A 21,263-nucleotide genomic window follows, 5' to 3' on the forward strand; every position below is an offset into this window, starting at 1 on the left:
AACATGCTGAGCTTCTCCAGCATTTTGTGTTTTTTTACATCAACCATAGTGTCTACAGAATTTTGGAGACTGAAGCAGGCAAGGCTATCGGCCATCATTATGTCAACATTCTACAGGAATTCTGTTGAGAGCGTCCAGCTGCATCACAGTGTGGTATAGTTGGTGCAACGAAATGGATTAGAGATCAATCCACAGGACCATGAGTGGGAGAGAGGAAGACTGGAGTCTTCCTCTCCAGCCTCCACCCCCCACCCCCAAATCCATCGATGTGATCAACTGGCATCATTGTCTGAAGAGGGCATGAAAAATCATTGAGAAACCTATGCATCTTGCCCACAACCAGCATCCTTCAGCTGTACCCATCAGGAAAGAGATACAGGAATATCAGAACCAGCACCACCTAGCTGAGGAATAGCTTCTTCCCATGGGTAGGAAGAAGGCTGAACAACTAAAGGAACTGCTCACACTAATCATCTGAGACTCATATAGCCATGAAACAATATTTATTTACATATATGAATATTTGTCCTGCATATGTACTGTTAGTCTGTGTGTTATGTCTAGCTGTGTGTCTGCGTGTCTTACACTGAGGACCAGAGAATACTATTTCAATGGGTGGAACTTGCACATTAAGATGACAATAAATTTGACTTAACATGACTTGAATAGTGGGGTGAAATTTGCAAATTTCCAGTCCCCCTGGACTATACCAGAATCTATTGATTACTGAAAGATTATTACAGATGTCTCCAGAATCTCTACTGCTACGTCAGCCACCATTCTCTTAACTCCGAGGTGTGACTGCATCTGTCTATCTCCTCCTCAGCCTCCTGAATGATCTGGAGTTCATCCAACTGAAACATTCAGTCTGCAAGAAAATGGGACCAACAGATATTTGCTTTGATAACTAATATTAAACATATCATTTGATGTGAAGAACAATTCAATTGTTGCAACTAAAAAGTACTCCTCTTGTTCAAGCAGATTTATTTTTATATCCTTTGTGATTTTCAATGTTTTTTTAAACAAAATATTTTTCATCCTCCCTCTTGTCATCCAGATTTGTTGATCTGTACAAGGCACAACAAAGTACAATTTAGAAAAAAAATAATAGCCTCTGACAATGTTTAATAACATTTCACGCAAATGTAATAAATTGCACCAGCTAAACGCAGAATATTCAGGCCTGAATGGTGGACCTGGTGTTCATTGGAAAGTGGTTCCACGGATAATGGTAGCCTCTCTCCCGACTTCCTACAGTGTTTTGAGGAGCCGCTTCAACAAAATACTTCCAAAGGATTTCTCAGAACCAATGGAGATAGCAGAGATTTTCACGGCATCTTTTGTTACCACATCTGATTCTGTCCCCCAAACAAGTGGGCTACAATAAGTAGCAATGGGCATTATCATTTCCCGTGGGAGTCGTTGAGGCAGCACGGCTGCTGGAAAGGCAGGAAGAGAATGAGAGTTGCCCTCAATCTTACAGTTTCCAAATAAATCTTTCCAGCCTTGCAGCACTCAAAATTCACCTGAATGTCTTAAATTATTAGGAACTGTGATAAATGGACTGCTCCTGCAGACACCTGATATAAGACCATAAGATGTAGGAGCAGAAGTAGGCCATTTGGCCCATTGAGTCCACTTCACCATCCTATCATGAGCTGATCCATTCTCCCCATAACCTTTGATACCCTAACTATTCAGATAGCTATCAATCTCTGCCTTAAATGCACTCAATGACTTGGCTTTCTGTGGCAGCAAGTTCCAGAGGTTCACCGCTCTCTGATTAGAAACTTTCCTGTAATTCCATAGGCTCTCATTTTGTGAAGTAGCTTCATGTATGGCACCTTATTAAAGGCCTTTTAAAGTCCAAATATACAACATCCACTTCATATCCTTTGTGTAACCTGCTTGTAGTTTCTTCAAACAAATGGAGTAGGTTTGTCAGTCAAGATTTTTCTTTAATTTTTATTTGGCTTTTGGCCTATCTTGCCATGCACCTCCAGGTACACTGCAACCTCATCCTTCATAATCGATTCCAACAACTTCCCAACCACTGATGTTACCAGGTTTGTAATTTCCTTTCTGCTGCCTCCATCCCTTTTAAACAGCAGAATGACCTTTGAAATTTTCCAGTCCTCTTTAACCATGCCAGAATTTATTGATTCTTGGAAGATCATTACTAATGTCTAATCTCTACAGTTACTTGTTTCAGAACCTAAGGGTACATTCAATCTGATCCAGGAGTGCCATCTACCCTTCGACCTTTCAGCTTCTCTCGAACCTTCTCTCTGGTGATCATGACTGTACTCACTTCCCTGACACCTGTGAAAATCCAATTTACTACTCATGTCTTGTATACTTACAAAAGCTTTTAGTATTATTTCTAATATTTTTGCTAGCCTCCTTTCAAATTTCATCTTTTCCTTCCCAAGGACCTTCTTAGTTGCCCTCTCTATACTTTTAAAAGTCCCCCAGACCTCTATCTCCCCATTATCTTTTGCTTCCTTGTATGCCCTTTCTTTAGCTTTGACTTCTCTTGTCAGCCAGTTTTGTCATTTTTTTCTCAAATATTTCTTCCTTTTTTGGAATATACCAGTCCTGCACTTCCCTGATTTCTCACAGAAACTCCAACTATTGCTGCACTGGCATCCTCCCTGCTTGTATTTCTTCCCAGTTAATTTCCTCTCTCATACCTCTATAGTCTCCTTTATTCCACTGGTATATAGACCCTTCTGAGTTTCTACTTCTCAAATTGCAGGGTAAATTCTATCATATTATGATCACTGCATCGAAAGGCTTCCTTACCTTCAGCTCCCTTGTCAACTCTAGTTCATTACATAATACCCAATATGGCTTGTTAACCTACTGCCAACTCTTAACAGTTTTGCTCTGGGGAAAAAAAAAATTCTTTCAACACATATGCCTTTAGATTAAAAGGTAATAAATCAGAGAGCTTATTCAATATTTTTCTGCATATGTTGTCTCATGTGGATACACATATCCATTCAGAGCTTCAGTATATTTCCATTTCTATGAATGCTTGTGCAATTGTGAACTTTAATGGTAATGTGGCCTTACGGCAGACACAAACAAATTTTTTTGCAATATTGTCTTTATTACATGACAATAAATTGAATCTTGAACATTGACTAGGACGGTATATGTTTGAGACAAAAACACAAAGGTGAGTGCACAATATTTCCACCATCACCTCAGTTGGGAAAACTAGCTTTCATGATTTTCTCCAGCCTTGTGATTTTACTTCTAGTCATTTTTCTTTTTAAAAAGACAGTTATTAGAATGGGAAATTGTGGGACAAACTATGAGAAATTTCAGTGAGAATCTTCCCAATTTTCCCCAGTTACTTCAGTGGTAGGTCCACAGAAATAAACTGAATGGAATTAATGTCTTCTGAATCATTTTTCCCCCCAGGACATCCTCCAGATGATAAATCATCATGAGAAGAGAATGGCAAAAAAGCCATGGCATATCCCACATGTCCCTGAATAACTTCTACAGACCACACCATCAAACACATCACAGCATGGTATGGGAGTTGCAGTAGGTGGTGAATGCAGCTCAGAAAATCTTTCCCTCCATGAACACCATCTGCAATTTCTACTGACAACATACTGAAGGAACCATCTCACATTGGCAACTCTCTTCAATCATGTACAGCAGATTCAAAGACAGCTTATTCGTTTCCAATATTTTCATTGAGTTTTACATATAGTATATATAGGCATACACACACACACACACACACACACACACACACACACACACACACACACACACACACACACACACACACATGTAATAAAAGTATATATATGTCCAACAAAGTAAACGTATATTAACAAATAACTGTAATCAACCTATAAAAGGGACAAAAAATGTATATAAAACAAAATCTAAATCTTCCCTTGTTTAAACATGTATGTTCTATTCATGCATGAAAGAAAGGACAACCAAACTGTAAAATGGGATCCAATAACCTTATAAATTCTGAAAATAAAATAAAATAAAATTTAGAAAATTAAGGTTCATTACATTAATAGAGCATCTATTTTTTTTTCCAGAGTCAAGCATGCCATCTCATCAGATAACAATTGAGTATGTGTAGAGGGGACAACATCCTTCCATCTCACAAGTATAGCTCTTCTGGCAATAAGTAAAGAAAAGGCAACTTCATGGGATTGTAACCCAGACACATTTAAATCAGTTGACTTACCCTAATTATGGCAAGAAAAAGGATTAGGAGCCAAATTAATATTAAGATGAAGACAAGGTACAGAAGCAAGGAACATGACCAAAACATATGAAATAATGTACATTCTTCAGTCTTACATCTATCACATTTTGACAAGAAATTAGAATAAAATTTAGCCAATTGAACTTTGGAAAAGTAAGCTCGATGTACTACTTTAAATTCCAATAATGAATGTCAGGTGCATAAAGAAGATAAATCAACCAATTTGAGATAGAATCTCATGTAGTAACAGAAAATTCTTGTTGAATATCTTGCTCCCATTGTTTCCTAGTCTTGTCCAGGGTATTACCACTGGACATCAATAATAACCCTGAGAACTGATAACAACTTTTTAGTACTTGGTTTAAGATTATACATCTTCGCGATCATCTTTAATTTCAAATATTGAGACAGTTTTAACACCAAGGAATTGAAAAAGATCCTGATCTGCAAATATCTAAAAAAAAATGTTCAGTTATTTTAAATTTGGAAGATAATTGTTCAAAATAGGCCAAATTTGGGTCAATAAAGAGATCTTGGAAAGATTGGATACCAAACTCTGACCATTGAAAAAACCAAAATCTAAAGACAGTTTATTCCTTGCAGCCATCAGCCTCCAAATGAATCCCACAATAGTGATCTCATGCTGCCTTGGTTGGGACTAATTGATCCTTTCAGTGCAGCTCTACTACACACTAATGTGCTCCTGTTCTAAACCCTCACTGTGTTAGCTAATAATGTCACCATGCACTTAACATGAGTACAGAACTGATTCTTGAACAGCATGTAATTAAACTTGCTTAAAAAGCTTTTCTTCTCAAGTTATTAGGTTAATAAAGAAAACATCAGTTATCTCAGCAGTGTCAAATTCAAAAATGTGAGGAATTAATTTGCATTGTTCAAATGGCAAAATTCTTGTAACAGTCAAGATAACAATAAATAATGCCAAGTATCCTGCCCCTTTGTGAATTGTTTCTTAAAACTTAATATCCAAAAAATTTCAATGTTCATAATCCTGCTGATCTAAGCACTCCAAAATAAGAGAAGAGTTAAATTTTTGAAATAATACTTGGAGAAAGCAATTTTGAATAGGACATTTAAAATTATTTTCATGATTACATTTTTAAATACTCATTGGCAAAAATATTAATTATGTCATCCTTCAGTTAATACAGAAATTAGAACATTAACAAAGAATGTGGTTGTGATTCAATTTTTTCCAGACAATAGCTCCTTTGGTGTTGAGGGAGCCACAGTCTGGTTTTGTTTCATTGATCCTCAATAGAGCAGCAGAAAGAGAGCAATAAATCATCATTACTTTGGTCTTATAACTGAATACCATGATTTCTTCAGGTTGGCAAAGCATTTAAGCCATTTAAAAAACAATACCTGAATCTAATCTGGTGTGCAAACAGAGGTAGCCACGTTAATGTGGATTTGTTTTGTAGTCCTCTTTCATTCATTGAAAATTTATAAATACTACAATGAAATCCTTGGCATCTGGCACAATAGGGATGGGTAGATGCTGAATAAGTGTATTTTCTAGTTGCTTGAGATTTGCTCTTACAAAGTCTAACTAATCTTACCTGCATTAAGAATAAACAGTTGAAAAGGCAAAACACAGAAATACGATACTGTCCTTACACTGAAGAAACTTCATTTGCATGAATATATAAACCGTAAAACATTTTACTTTATTTTCGGTCACATACTTTGAAAGCATTTAACCGTCGCTGCATCTACAGGTTCCTCCCCTTCAACAGAGCTGCCCAAAAGATGAACAATACATTAAAGATAATGAACACCCCTTCCCTAAGTTTACGGATAAAGCCTCTGACCGGGGCAACCCATAGTAAGCAGGGAAAAGGAGACACTTTAAGAATCACCGCAATGGCTGAATATTTGCTCTCATCTTCACCAAACGCTTATGTGTTACTTCAGAGAACATTTACGTTTTAAACTTGGACACTTTTACCTATTATTTCATTCTTATTTATTTTACTTTTTTTAAATGTATTTTCATCATTTCTTATTTTACAGTTGCTTGAGGCTGCTGGTTCCTTGAATTCCAGATACCAAAAGTTTTACTGCAGAATTAAAAACACATAGAATCTGGTGTGCAAGTAACTTGTAGTTAGGAAGAGATACCCAAAGAGATGCAGTTGCCATAAACAGCATTTTGCACCAATCTAACCATCAGCTTCGACAATTTGCTGAAATTACTCACATTAGCTGAAGATCAAAAAGAGAAACATGGATATTCACAGGATCCAAAACAATGTCTGTCATTTAGTTGGCTACATAGAACAGTCCTTGTTCTAAGCCTTTTCCAGCAGATCCTCAAATCATTCCCTGCTACATCAACAACTGTATCGCCATTACCTTCTGCACATGCAGAACTGGTCTATTTCTTTGCCACTAACTTGCACCCTGGTCTGAAATTCACTTGGACACCTGATACTTCCTTTTCTAGATCTCTCAAGTCTCAGTGTCAGAGACTTTCCATAAACCCATCAAGTCCCATGGCTATCATGACTATAGCTCTGCCACTATGCAATGATGCAACATCTGCCTTTCCCAATTTCCTCATCTCTGCTTCTTCTGTTCTCAAGATTGAATCTTCTGCTCCAGACCTTCAGAAATGTCCTCATTCCAACAGCCTGACTTCCTCTATACAATAGCTGATGGAGCAGCCACTTCCATTTCCCACACACCTGCTCTCACACCCTCTCTAGAGAGAACATTAATAGAGTTCCTTGGTTCCTGCCTTCAATCCCATCAATCTCTGCATCCAATAAATAAGCTTACACCATTTTCACTTGCTGCAATATGATACCACTACCATTGAACATTACAGCAAGGTACAAACCTTTCAGCCTACAATGTTGTGCCAACCAATGTAAACCTACTCTACCTGCCCAATTCTTCCCTGCCTTACATCCATTGCCCTCTATTTTTCTCATATCCATATGCCCAAGTATCTTTTGAATGTCTCTATTGTATGACTCTCCATGACTACTCCTGGTAATGCAGTCCAGGTACCCACAACTCTCTGTGTAAAACAATTGACCTCTGACATCTTCCCTAAACACTCCTCAAACCGGTGTCCTCTAATATTTGCTATTGTCATCCCAGGAAAAGAGTTGCTGTATGTCCATCCTATCAAATCCCCTCATAATCTTTCTGTTCTCCCACTTCTACCTTCCCTGTGGACCATTCATTTTGAGAATTCAGGGTCTTCTCATCCCTCCTTACACATGATTCTGCCCTTTGGAACTTGACAAGGATAATTATCAAGGGTCCAGAGCAGCTTTGCAAGAAAAGATTAACACATGCATAAATAGTGGGCCTGCAGTCGCTGGAGTTTAAAAGGATGAGAGGGATCTTGTTGAAGCCTACTGAATATTGAAAGGGCTGGATATAGTGGATGTAAAGAAGATGTTTTCAGTAGTGGGAGAGTCTAAGACTAGAGGACACAGCCTCAGAATAAAATTAGATATCTTTGGATCAAGAATGAGGAGCAATTTCTTCAGTTCGAGGGTAGCAAATCTGTGGAATTCACAGTTACAGATGGCTGTTGTGGCAAGATCATATTTAAAGCAGAGATTGAAAGCTTCTTAATTGGCAAGATTATCAAAGCTGAAAGGAAATTGGGGTTTAGAGGAAAAACTTGTCCGTGAACTACTCTTTGCAGACGGTGCCGCTTTAGTTGCCCATTCAGAGCCAGCTCTTCAGCGCTTGACGTCCTGCTTTGCGGAAACTGCTAAAATGTTTGGCCTGGAAGTCAGCCTGAAGAAAACTGAGGTCCTCCATCAGCCAGCTCCCCACCATGACTACCAGCCCCCCCACATCTCCATCGGGCACACAAAACTCAAAACGGTCAACTAGTTTACCTATCTCGGCTGCACCATTTCATCAGATGCAAGGATCGACAATGAGATAGACAACAGACTCGCCAAGGCAAATAGTGCCTTTGGAAGACTACACAAAAGAGTCTGGAAAAACAACCAACTGAAAAACCTCACAAAGATAAGCGTATACAGAGCCGTTGTCATACCCACACTCCTGTTCGGCTCTGAATCATGGGTCCTCTACCGGCATCACCTACGGCTCCTAGAACGCTTCCACCAGCGTTGTCTCCGCTCCATCCTCAACATCCATTGGAGCGCTTTCATCCCTAACGTCGAAGTACTCGAGATGGCAGAGGTCGACAGCATCGAGTCCACGCTGCTGAACATCCAGCTGCGCTGGATGGGTCACGTCTCCATAATGGAGGACCATCGCCTTCCCAAGATCGTGTTATATGGCGAGCTCTCCACTGGCCACCGTGACAGAGGTGCACCAAAGAAAAGGTACAAGGACTGCCTAAAGAAATCTCTTGGTGCCTGCCACATTGACCACCGCCAGTGGGCTGATATCGCCTCAACCGTGCATCTTGGCGCCTCACAGTTTGGCGGGCAGCAACCTCCTTTGAAGAAGACCGCAGAGCCCAGCTCACTGACAAAAGGCAAAGGAGGAAAAACCCAACACCCAACCCCAACCAACCAATTTTCCCCTGCAGCCGCTGCAACCGTGTCTGCCTGTCCCGCATCGGACTTGTCAGCCACAAACGAGCCTGCAGCTGACGTGGACTTTTACCCCCTCCGTAAATCTTCGTCCGCGAAGCCAAGTCAAAGAAAAGAACATCAGCCATAATTTAAATAATGGAACAAACTTCATGGGCAATTGTCTGAATTCTCCACTGATGTCTTATCATGAGTTTATTGTCATATACATTGCATAATGTACATATGCACCAAAATTCTTACTTGCTGCAGCCGAGCAAGTGCTTATTTTGCACTAGAATAACTGTAAATATATAATTGTTGTGTATTTATTATATTTTTAATTCAAATAAGTATTCTGTTAAATTTATAGTTGCTTTGAGGTTTTTTTTAATACAAGCACCTGTTCAATTTCAGTAACATTTTGAGTGCACATGTAAATTGTATAATGGAAATGAATATAGATTGTCATGCTTTATGTAACAAAATCTATAATAGTATACATCGTATGAAGAGATGAAAAAAAAGCAAAAGATACTGGCATTACAATAGTGCATTGAGTCAGCATACAGGAGGGATGATTGGTTGAATGGGACACCAACAACAACCCTGCACTCAATGCCAACGAAACCAAAGAGCTAATTGATGACTTCAGGAAGGGAAAACCAGATGTATACAATCCAGTGACCATTGGGGGATCAGAGGTGGAGAGGGTGAGCAAATTTAAGTTATTGGGAGTCACTATCTCAGAGGATCTTTCCTGGACCCAACAGACTAATGGCATAGTGAAGCAAGCACGTCAGCATCTTTACTTCCTCAGGAGTTTGCAGATGTTTGATATGACATCAGAAATCCTGGCAAATTTCTATAGATGAGTTGTGGAAAGTGTGCTGACTGGCTGCATCACGGCCTGGTCTAGGAACACCATTGCCCCTGAATGTAAGTTCCTGCAAAAGGTAGTGGACACAGCCAAGGACACATCATAGGCAAAACACTTCCCACTATTGGGAACATATACAGTGATCTCTGCCATCAGAGAGCAATTTGGGCATGTGAGAAAGTGGAAAGGTTTTGGGAAGATCTAAATCAGGTATTAAATAAAATAACAAAAAATAACATACCAAAAAATCCAGAGATCTTTCTTCTAAGTAATATGGGAAGTAAAGAACTTGGCCTCGATTTGGATGAAGCCCAAAAAAGATTTATTATGATAACCTTAGCTGTAGCAAAAACATGTATAATGTCAACCTGGAAATCAGAAAATAGCCTGAGAATACACCAATGGTACATAGAAATGAATATATGTATTCCATCGGAAAAAATAACATATAATTTAAGAAATAACTTCACAGTATTCGAAGAAATTTGTGAACCGTACATGGAACACAACAGAGAAGTCCTACCGCAGACATCCACCACCTAAAATGATAGAATGAGAAGAAGACGAAATGAACTGACCCAGTGTGTAAAAGTAGATGACACAATTTTCTTGTTTATTTTCATTGTGTGATGACATTATTTAATGGGTTTTAATGTATTGTATATGTTGAACATTTAGTGGGTGGGAAGGGGGTGGGAAGGAGGGAGGGAAGGGAGGGGGGAGAAAGGGGAGAAAATGACACTGTGTATATTCAAGAGGGAAATTTTTATGTGTATTTTGGTCAATATGGTTCATAGTGTGAAAATTTTTTAAAAAATTTAAAAAAAGAATCCACGCCACCCAGCATGCTCTGTTCTCGCTGCTGCCTTCAGGAAAGAGTTATAGATGCCACAAGATTTGCACCACCAGTTTCAGGAACAGCTGCTACCCCACCACCATCAGACTCTTCAAGAGCAAACTCAATCAGAGACTCATTTAAGGACTCTTACTTTTGCACTTTATTGTTTCCTTTCTCCTCTCTGTATTGCAGTTGTTTACATGTATACATTGTGTACAATTTTATTTTGCACTACCAATAAGTGGTAATTCTGCCTGGCCCACAGGAAAAAGAATCTCAGAGTTGTATGTGATGTCATGTATATACTCCGACAATAAATCTGAAATCTGAGGCCTTTTTGTAGTGCCCCATGATTAATGGATAAGTGAAGGTTCAAGACCATGATAGTTCTTGGAAAAAATCTATCCTTGCTGAACTTCAGGCTTCTGTACCTTCGTCCCAAAGGGAGTAATAAAAACAGGTTGTGACCATATTGATGCAGTCCCTTATTATATTGGCTTTATGACTTTCAAGATGACACAAAGAAGAGGCATTATGTTGTCAGCAGCAGAGGAGGGAACCCTACACTAACTTTCTACCACAACCAACTCTTCAGCTCCTCTCATCTCCAACCAAGGATCTAAACAGCTCTTACAGGTAAAGCAGGGGTAATTGGATGTCAGGGATTTCATGGGCTGGAAGGGTCTTCTACTGTGCTGTATTATTTATATATATATATATATATATATATACATACACACATACATATTATTCATTGCTATGCTGAACATTTTTGTAGTCTTGAGGTGTGAAAAAAAGCCAAATTGACAACTTTAGGATGAAAATTATTCTTTGTGTTCTTAACAAAAGAATAACATAATTCCATAAGTGAATTAAAGGGCAGAAGAAAACCATCTTATAATTAAAAATTATATTAAAAGTTAAACAAATATCTGAAGCACAAACTGTATAATTTCTAAATAAGAAACTCTATATACTGTGCATTGCATACAGTGCAAACATTTTTTTTTAATTTGCAACCCCATCATTCACACTGTTGATTACCTTCCAAAACCTTTGGAGATCTATGAGTTTTGGCTGAGAAACCAAATGAAATTTAGGCTTGCCAGAATTTACAATCCATGGGCTTGGCTCTCACTGTTTCTCTGGATGGTTGAAGCTTCATTGTATAGATGTATTCTCTAACCAATGTCTAATGGATGATATATCATATTTAACCACAAGAGTGTGAGATATAAATAATCCCACACAATAATATTATAAGACCCTCTGTTGAGGAAGAGTCATGATTCAACTTCAACTAGAAAAGGGGATAATATTGTTTTTGCTCATTTTCAACTTACCATCATCTGTGGAACAATTCAGGTTTGACCTAATTACAGCAGCAATGAAAGGAGGGAAGGGGTGACCATAACTGGCTTAGTTAAATAGAAAATGAGTAACAGCTCTTGTGACTGAGGTACTGTAAAAACATATCCATTAATAAGCAAGCAATTGCCGGAGACTCTCAACGGGTTAGACAGCACCCATAGGTATAAATGGTCATTCAATGTTTCGAGTTAGAATCCTTTATCACTGGATGAGGCAGAGGACATGACACCATTGGAATGATTGGGAGGGCATTGAAATGGTTGGATAAATGAAGCTCAAGTTTAGACACACAAAGTCTTTGTGTTCATCTGTATTTGATGTAAAGAAGACTACACAAGGTATGTGGAATGCAGTAGATTAGATTGGACAACATGCATGTAAAGCCCTGTCTCACCTGGATGGCATTTTTGTTGCCCTGGATGGAGGGAGGGAGGAAATGCAAGGACAAGTTTTGTGCTTTCTCCAGTTAGAATAGTAAGTGCCTAAGGGGGTGGAAGGGTGGTTGTGGAGGCAATAGCAGATGAGGGAATCTCAAAGAGATTCATCCCTTGAAAAATTAATACGAGTAGATGTGGGATTATGCTGAAGTTGACAGAAGTGTTAAAGGATAATGTGTTGGATGTGGAGGTATGTGGGTGGGAAGTGAAGACCAAAGGGACTCTGTCCTTGTTCTGCCTGGAAAGTGGGATGAGAAATATAGGAGATATGGACATGGCTTTATCAATGACAGTAAGGTCATTAATAAGTTCTGCATAGACTACGATTACTATTATCCAGTAAAGAGGCATGGTCAACCTATCTGTACTAGACTAAGTAAAAGATTAAAGAGATTGGAAGAACATAGGAAATTCATATGGACTGCTTGTTTGTAGCATGAATAAAAGTGCTCATGACTGGAGGGAGAACAAATGCTTTTATTAGCTTATAACTAAGGGTAGGGTCTCACAGTAGATTAGGCGGGAAACCAGGGTTATAGGTAGAATTTAGGATCTGTGAATGAAGACAGAGAACATGGGTTCAGAACAAAAATGGTTGTAAAATATACAATTATTTACAAATTTACATATTTAAGCAGTCCAGGGGGCTGGAGATCTTGGTGGAGCGCCTTAGCACCGGGAGGCATTGGACTCCTTGGGTCTCCTGGTCCCCTTGTGAGGGAGAAGAGGTGGGCTGAGTCTCTGGCTCAACGGTTGAAGGGGATGCACGTTCCTCCTGATCCAGATCCCCCCGAAGCCCTGACTGCGGTGGCAAGAATGAGCTCCGTGGCTCGCAGGGCCCTGAAGCAATGGACCCTGATGGAGACTGTGCCCTCCCTGCCATCCAGGTACTCCATATATGTGTACATGGGATTTGCATGGAGCAGTTTAATACTCTCCACCAGGGGGTCGGTCTTGCTTCTCCTCATGTGCTTCCTGAGAAAGAGTGGACCAGGAGAGGTGAGCCAGATTGGGAATGTAGTTCCTGATGCCGACCTTCTCTCAAAAGTGAATAGGAACTCGTGAGGAGTAGCAGTGGTCACGGTACATAGCAGTGACTGGATAGAATGGAGTGCCATGGGGAGGACTTCCTGCCAGTGTGAATCTGGAAGGCCTTTTGACTTCAGGAGCAGTTTTACAGCCTTCCAGATTATGGTGTTCTCTTTCTCAACCTGCCCATTCCCCTGGAGGTTGTAGCAAGTAGTCCTGCTGGACGGATTCCCCTCACCAGCAGGTACTGACATAGCTCGACATTCATTAAGGCTGAGCCCCTGTCGCCATGAATATAGCTGGGATACCTGAAAAGGGTGAAAATTGAGTCTAGGGCCTTTATGACTGATGAAATGGACAGGTCTGGATACGGAATGGGGAACGGGAAGTGGGACTACTCGTCAATGATTGAAAGGAAGAAGATGTTCCCATTCGTGAAAGGAAGAGGTCCCTTAAAATTGACACTGAGCCATTCGAAGGACCTGGATAACTTGATCAGGTGAGCCTTCATGGTAGAAGTGTGGTTTGCACTCTGCGCAGACCTGGCAAGACCTGGTCATTTCCCTGATGTCCTCCATCGAGTAGGGCAGATTACGCGCCTTGACAAAATGAGCCATGCAGGTGACCCCTGAATGGTAGAACTCATTATGCATAGACCGCATTTGGTGTGTGCAGAGGCACAGCTTCCTCTGGATAAGGCATCTGGAGGGTCATTAAGGGCTCTTGGCCAATAGGCAATGACATAATTGTTGGTGGAGAGCTTGATCATTTTTGATTTTTTCCCTCTTGACATTATTGAACATGAATACGACCAAATGCTGGTCAGTGAGGAGCGTTAAAAAATAAATAAATAGATAGATAAAAATTTTAAAAAAACAACAGCCAGGTAGTATATCCAGTGCTTCGCAGCTTCTACAACGGCTTGAGACTCCTTTTCCACAAATGGGTTTTGGAGCTTGTGGCCTTGTAATGTACATTAAAAAATTGCAACCAGCCTTCCCGCCTGGTTGACGGTAACAACCAGAGCTACGTCCAAAGCCTCGCTTTCCACTTGGAAAGGTACATTCTCATCCACCGTGTCCATGGTGGATTTTGCAATGCGATTTTGGAGGTAGTTAAAAGCCATTTTGGCTTCAGCCAAGAGGGGGAAATTAGTGGCTTTTAAGAGAGGGTGAACCTTTATCAGTGTATTGAGGGATCCACTGGGTGTAATATGAGAAAAACCCCAGGCATCTCCTCAAAGCCTTTGTGGTCCTGTAAATGGAGAACTCTAACAGGGGGTGCATCCTATCATGCTTGGGACCAATGATACCATTCTCCATCACGTAGCCAAGGATCGCCATCCGTTTAGTTCTGAACACACACTTGTCAGAGATATAAGTAAGGTTCAGGGCTTTCACCAGGTGGAGGTTGGTGTCATGGTCTTCCAAGTTGTGGCCACAGATGGTGATATTATTGAGGTAGGGAAAGATAGCCTTCAACCCATACTCATCCACCATTCTGCCCACCTGCCTCTAGAAGATAGAAACCCCATTAGTAATAGCGAAAAGGATCCTCTGGAGTTGATAGAAATGTCCGTTAGCCTCAAATGCCCTATATGGATGTCCTCGAAATAGATTGGCAGCTGGTGATAGGCAGCTTTCAAGTCAATGGTTGAATAGACCCAATATTGTGCAATATTATTCACCATGTCTGAAATTTGAGGGAGGGGGTATGTGTCCAGGAGTACGTACTGGTTAATAGTGTGGCTATAGTCAATTACTAGTCTGGACTTGTTTTTTCCCCTTTACCACCACCACTTGTGCTCTCCATGGGCTGGTGCTAGATTCGATGATACCTTCATCAAGCAGTCGTTGTGCCTTAAATTTTATAAAATCTTGGTCTGCTGTATTGTACCTCCTGCTCTTGTTAGCAATTGGTTTGAGGTCTGAGGACGATTCGGGAATAGAGGAGGGGTGGGGTCGATATTCAGTGTGGAAAGGCTGATTTTATGGGCCATCTGTTCCGAACTGTTACAGGGGGAGAGGACCAGAATACTCCCAGGTCACGCTTTTAAGGTGACACAGAAGTCCAGCCCCAACAACACCAGAGCTCACAATTCATCAAGTATGTACAAGTGAAATTTACAGAATTCTCTCCTTTCAAACGACAGGTATACTATACATGTGTAGAACGCGAATGAGATACCAGAAATATGCGGTAATTAGAAGAATACATCTTCAGGTTATATTTTGGCACAGTCTATGAGTCTCTGAAGCTTTCAGTCGAGCCCGTGTCGATTAGGCATTTAGTGGAATGTCCGTTTACATTCACAGTGACTATGGAGTTGCTGAGCTGGTGAGGTCTGTCCTGATCTAGGACTATCGAGGCTAGGCCCCCACAGACTCCATGCTCCTCACTAGAGTTTCCCCCACAGACCTGAGTTGCCCTGCGTGGGTAAGAAGGTGTCAACTTCGTGGTGCTTCAAGATGGCCGCCCTCCTTCTTCCTCCGACAATGATGGCACCGTGTTTGAATTTGGGTCACAGCAAGATGGCCGCCAAGTCTTTTTGTGCTGTTTGCTCATTGCCACCCTCATTTGGCGTGTCGCGCAGCGTGGGTTCAAGTAAATTCGGGGCAGTCAGCTTGGGGCTGGAATCGGATCCGGGAGTGGTGCAGGTTGCAGACTTCCCTGGGCTTCCCTTTGTGCAACAAACCCTCACCTAATGCCATTTCTTTCCACAGTTGGAACACACGGAGTCTTTTGCCAGGCAACGAGATCGTGGATGCTGACTCTTGCCACAGAAAAAGCACTCCCTAGCATGGGAACTGACAGCCATTAGGGCAGGCATAGAAGGAGCAGCTGGTCCTTGGAACGAGTCACCTGGGTGAGCGAGCTCACTGTCTTTGAGGTCATCGTTCTCGAGCTTGGCCTGTTCCAGTGATTTGGCCAGCTCTACATGGCTAGCCAGGTCCTTCTTACCCGACTCTGCCTCACGTACCTCGAGTGGACTCCTGCGACTAGAGTGTCCCAGGTCTGTTCTTCCTCATAAATGTGGCCCATAGCCGCTTCATACCTGCACTTTTTGACAAGCGTCCGCAGATCCAGTAGGTAGTCATCAATGGTTTCTCCTGGCCGATGGAGATGTAAAGCGAGTCGGTGCCTCGCTAGGACCTCGTTCTGTGACTTCAGGTACCTAGCCTTCAATGCCTTGATAGCAGTGTCATATGTTGAGCAGTCCCTGATGATTACATACCCTTTCGTTCCTACCTTCGAAACGAGTGCAAACATCCTGAGTTCATCGGTGTGGAAGACAGCTCAGCCACGTCAGTATCATACCTGGCTTGAGCAGCACTTCCATCGTTTGGGGAATAAGCTAATAAAATTGTAGAGTGAATAAAAGCTCTCATGACTAGAGGGAGAAGAAACACATTTATTAGCTTATAACTAAGAGTAGGGTCTCACAGTAGTCTTCAGAAGGGTTCTGGCTTAGGGTTATAAGAGAGCAGATGGGGGCAGAGCCAGGAGGTGGGGCCAGCATCAGCACCACACACTACCAATGAATTTCAGTTCACTACATTGCTACTTTTACAGAATTAATGGAATGTCATAGTAGAGAAACTCAGTATTCAATCTCTTGATGCTTTTTCTCCAATTTAATCTCCTGTCTTTGCCTTTTCTTTTCATGCATTTTTTTTTAAATCTAACACCCCATATATAAATAGATCACGGTAAAAATTACATACATTCCATTTGGGTAAACACTTTTGGCATGATTACAGTGAATCTGAGTTTGCACGATACCTATTTTGTGCACCACAGGCAGAAATTAATCTTTACAAATCCTCTTAAAATCTTCCCAAGCCTTAAAATTGAACACCAAAGTTGAGCACATCTTGAACATAGGCTGCATGCAATAAGATCACAGAAAATGAGTTCACTCCCCTCATCCATACATAATAATGGCATCAAAATATAAACAGCCAAGAAAGTGAAGTTGTAGTCTCTTTAGTATTTGAAAATGTGTGTCTGATGCTAAGATATGCTCATGGAGTCTTATATTCACTCTCCACATCAACAGGAATGTTTTATCTCAACCGACCGTATGATGAGAGAGGATCAATCTAACCACCAGGGATTGTAACACTTTGTCCCATAAATAAACGAACAGTTAACAATAATTTTCTGTGAGATGCACCTGACAAACAGCTTTTAATTACACAGAGACAGGAGAATGTTTCAATGGAGAAAAAGGAAATTGCAAAGGGTTTAAACAAATACTTTGTGTTGCCTTAAGAGAAGAAGAAAAAAAAAACATGCTGGAAATACCAGTGAATCAAAAATTAAGTACTGAAAAATCATTTAAGAAAATTTGTAATGTGTTTATTATGTTCTAATTATCACCCTGCAAAATTCTACAGATCCTGAAATTGCTTTAATGGTTAGATTGTGAACAAATGTGTCCCTACTGTTTACAAAGGAGGGAGAGAAAAAGCAGGGACTCACAAACCTGTTAACCTACTGTAAGTCAGAGGGAAAATGCTGGACTTGGTCATGAATAATGTAGAAGGAAAATACCTTGGATAGAAATAACAGAATTGTGTAGAGCCAATATGGATTTATGAAATGAATATCATGTTTAACAATGATAGAAAACTTTAAGAGCATGTCCTGAGTAGATAAGGAAGAATTCAAAGGATTTGTAGGCTTTCAATAAGGTTTCACAGCAAAGTTTGATGAAAAAGGTCAGGGCATGTTAAGTTGGAATATTATATTGAAATGGACTGAAATTTGGTTATTGGACGTAAAGCAAAAGACTAATATTAAACAGATCCTTTGCAGGTTGGCAAACTGTGACAAATGGGATATCAGAGGGGATCAGTGCTTGGAGTCCAGCTGTTCACAATCTATGTCAACTATTTGGCTGAGACCAAATGTTAGATTGCAAAGTTTGCTGATTGTATAGAACTAAGAGGATTTGTATGTTGGGAAGAGGATATAAATGAGTTTGAAGGAACAGTGGAGTGTTATGTGCAAGTATATTAAGTCATATTTTTAAAGGGAAAGGGATGAGGTATCACTGATGTTCAAAATGTACACAAGTCTCTGAAAGCCAACAGAAGGGCACATGGGGATTTGAATACATGGGTAGATATAGAGCACATGTATCATGATGTAATTTTGGTCTTGATGAGGCTGCAGCTGGAGCACAGTAGAGTGCTTTGGTCTTACCTGAGAAAGGATAACTTTGCCACAAAAGGAGTGTTGTCTGATACCATACATGGCAGGGAGAGATTGTATATGGATAGGTTGAGATAACTGGACATACTGTCCAGAGGTCAGAAGCATGGGAAGAGATCTTATTTAGATCTTCTGGCAAAATTTGTACATAGCTAAACAGGCTGAATGTTTTCTCCATTTGAGAGGTTCAGAAATAGAGACTTCATCACAAACTGATGAAGGAAAAGGAGAACTTTCTTCAGAGTGGTGAATCCTTCAGTTTATCTCTCTTGGGGTCTCAGTTGCTGGATTTATTCAAAATAGAGATCAATATATTTCTGGACATCAAGGAAATTAAATTAAAATGGAATGGAAATGGCATTGGGGCAGAATATCAGACATGATCTCAATGAAATGTGGTGCAGACTGTGATAGTACAGATCTATCACCAATGTATATAGTGTATATAGTTACAGTATCTAGACTGTGCTTACAGCGATTGGTTGAGAGCTTAGCCACGCCTACTGTCTGGGCCTTAAAGGGTTGTGACCCTAGCCAGGTTGGATCATTCCAGACTGGTCGGCCACCTGTGAAGAGCTCCTGTCTTTTGCTAATAAAAGCCTTGGTTTGGATCAACAAGTCTTTGATTCTTTCGACGAGCCCTTCACAGACTCAAAGGGTACAATGGTCAGCTCTATGCTTTTGTTTATTTTGATTTTAATAAGACAGACAGCATGGCTACGGGCTCTTCTGACACACAAATTTGTGCTACCCAAATACACCCATATGGCCAATTAACTGATGAACAATGCACTTTCTTGGAAAGGGAGAGGAAACCAGAGCACCCAGCGGATACCTGTGCAATCACAGGGAGTATCTATTAACTCCTTACAGACACTGGAGGATTAGAACTCAGGTCTCTGGCACTGTAATAGCGATGTACTAACTACTACGTTAACCATGCCGCCAGTTAAGGTAAATTACAAGTCTTTTTCTTTGCATGCCACTTCAATCAAGTCAGAGAGTCAAACAGTATGGAAACAGGCCCCTTGACTGAACTTGCCCACACCGACCAAAATGTCTCACCCACAATGGTCCCATCTACCTGTGCTTGGGCCATATCCCTCTAAACTTCTAAGTTGGTTTTAAAACCACAATGTCTTTCCAAAAATAAAGTAGTTTTATATTCCAACAGTTATGAAGAAAGTTGGGAATGGATACATTACTCTTCTTCCTCATCAACATGTTCTAACCTGAAATGCTTTGCTTTTCCTTTAATGACAATCTCCACGATATACGTTGTCTCTCTGAGTAAGAAGGGGATGCACCAGACTGAAAAAAAAGCTCACTGGTATTGGAACAAAATATCTCATATAAAAATAAAGTTTTCCAGCAACGCTCCAGTTAACTTGATTTTTAAAGATGTTCTTACAGCTGTAAATTATTATTGCAGTAGGATCTGATTTCCCATGGGCCATTGCACCCAGTCCTCCACAGAATATAATTTCTTTAGGTTTTTTGATCCATTCTTCTTCCAGTCAATTACTGTATCTGTCTTTATTCAATTGGGTACAAACTGTAGTGTGGGCTGCCTCAATTACTATCTTCCAGTAGCACTAACTTCTACTGTGATGAAATGCTTTGAGAGGCTGGTCATGGCCCGAATTAACATGTACTAAGGCAAAGATCAGGACCCACTGCAATTCACCTGTTGTCACAATCGCTCCACCACAGATACAATATTGCAGGCTCTCCATTCAGCTCTGGATCACCTAGAAAACAGCAAGTTGTACATACGGCCATTCTTCATTGACTTCAGCTCGGCCTTCAATACCTTTATTCCCTCTGTGCTGGTCAAGAGGCTACAAACTCGAGGCCTCTGTATCCCACTCTGCAACTGGATCGTCAACTTTCTCATTGGAAGATCACAGTCAGTATGAATTGGAAACAACATCTCCTCCTCACTGATTATCAGTACAGCCTCATTCCTCAAAGATCTTCACCACCCAGGCCATGCCCTCTTCACTCTGCTACCATCGGGAAAAAGGTACTGGAGCATAGAGATGAGCACTCAGTGGCACAAGGACAGCTTCTTCCCCGCTGCCATCAGATTCCTGAATAATCATTGAACTAAAGACACTACCTTACTTTTCGTGCATTAGATTTTTTCTCGTATTTTTGTAAGATGGTTATAATATGAATGTTTGGACCACGATGCTGCTGCAAAACATCAAATATTATGACTTGCTCATGACAATAAATTCTGATTCTGATCAGCAAGAAAAAAAATCAAAAGTGATTGCTGCATTTGGATGCTAACTAAGGAAAGAAATGTGCCTTCCAGAAGCTTCCATCACCACCCTTAAGCAGGGGCTTTGTCCCTCCCCAATTCCCTCACCTGCAATTTGTCCACTATTCATTTACATTCCCAGAGCCCTCCACTTTCTCTTTCCTTTCACCTTGATTAATATAATCTTTTTTTTTTCTTTTTTCAATCTTTTTATTATTATTATAATTTATAAACACATACAGTTCAAAGAGATATAAAAAAAATACATAGTAAGTAATGAATTAATACAGAGATATTAAACAATAATATTACAGAATAAAAATATATCATAAAAAAATTTTGATCAGTTTAGGGTGTGAACTATCTCTAAAAAAAGATATAATTAATAACAATATATGAAAAAAGAGAGAAAAAAACCCC

General features: G+C 40.3%; 1 long non-coding RNA gene across 1 annotated transcript in view; it reads left to right on the forward strand.

Moving 5' to 3' along the window:
- Positions 1 to 11,073: 11,073 nt before the first annotated feature.
- The window catches only part of LOC138751467 (uncharacterized), a 151,694-nt gene continuing 141,504 nt past the window's right edge, over positions 11,074 to 21,263 (forward strand). The window contains exon 1 of the long non-coding RNA XR_011349963.1: positions 11,074 to 11,153. This is a non-coding gene — a long non-coding RNA (uncharacterized lncRNA). The remainder of the gene's footprint in view (positions 11,154 to 21,263) is intronic.

The sequence above is a fragment of the Narcine bancroftii genome, chromosome 1, assembly GCF_036971445.1.
Source record: "Narcine bancroftii isolate sNarBan1 chromosome 1, sNarBan1.hap1, whole genome shotgun sequence".
Taxonomy (NCBI): Eukaryota; Metazoa; Chordata; class Chondrichthyes; order Torpediniformes; family Narcinidae; genus Narcine; species Narcine bancroftii.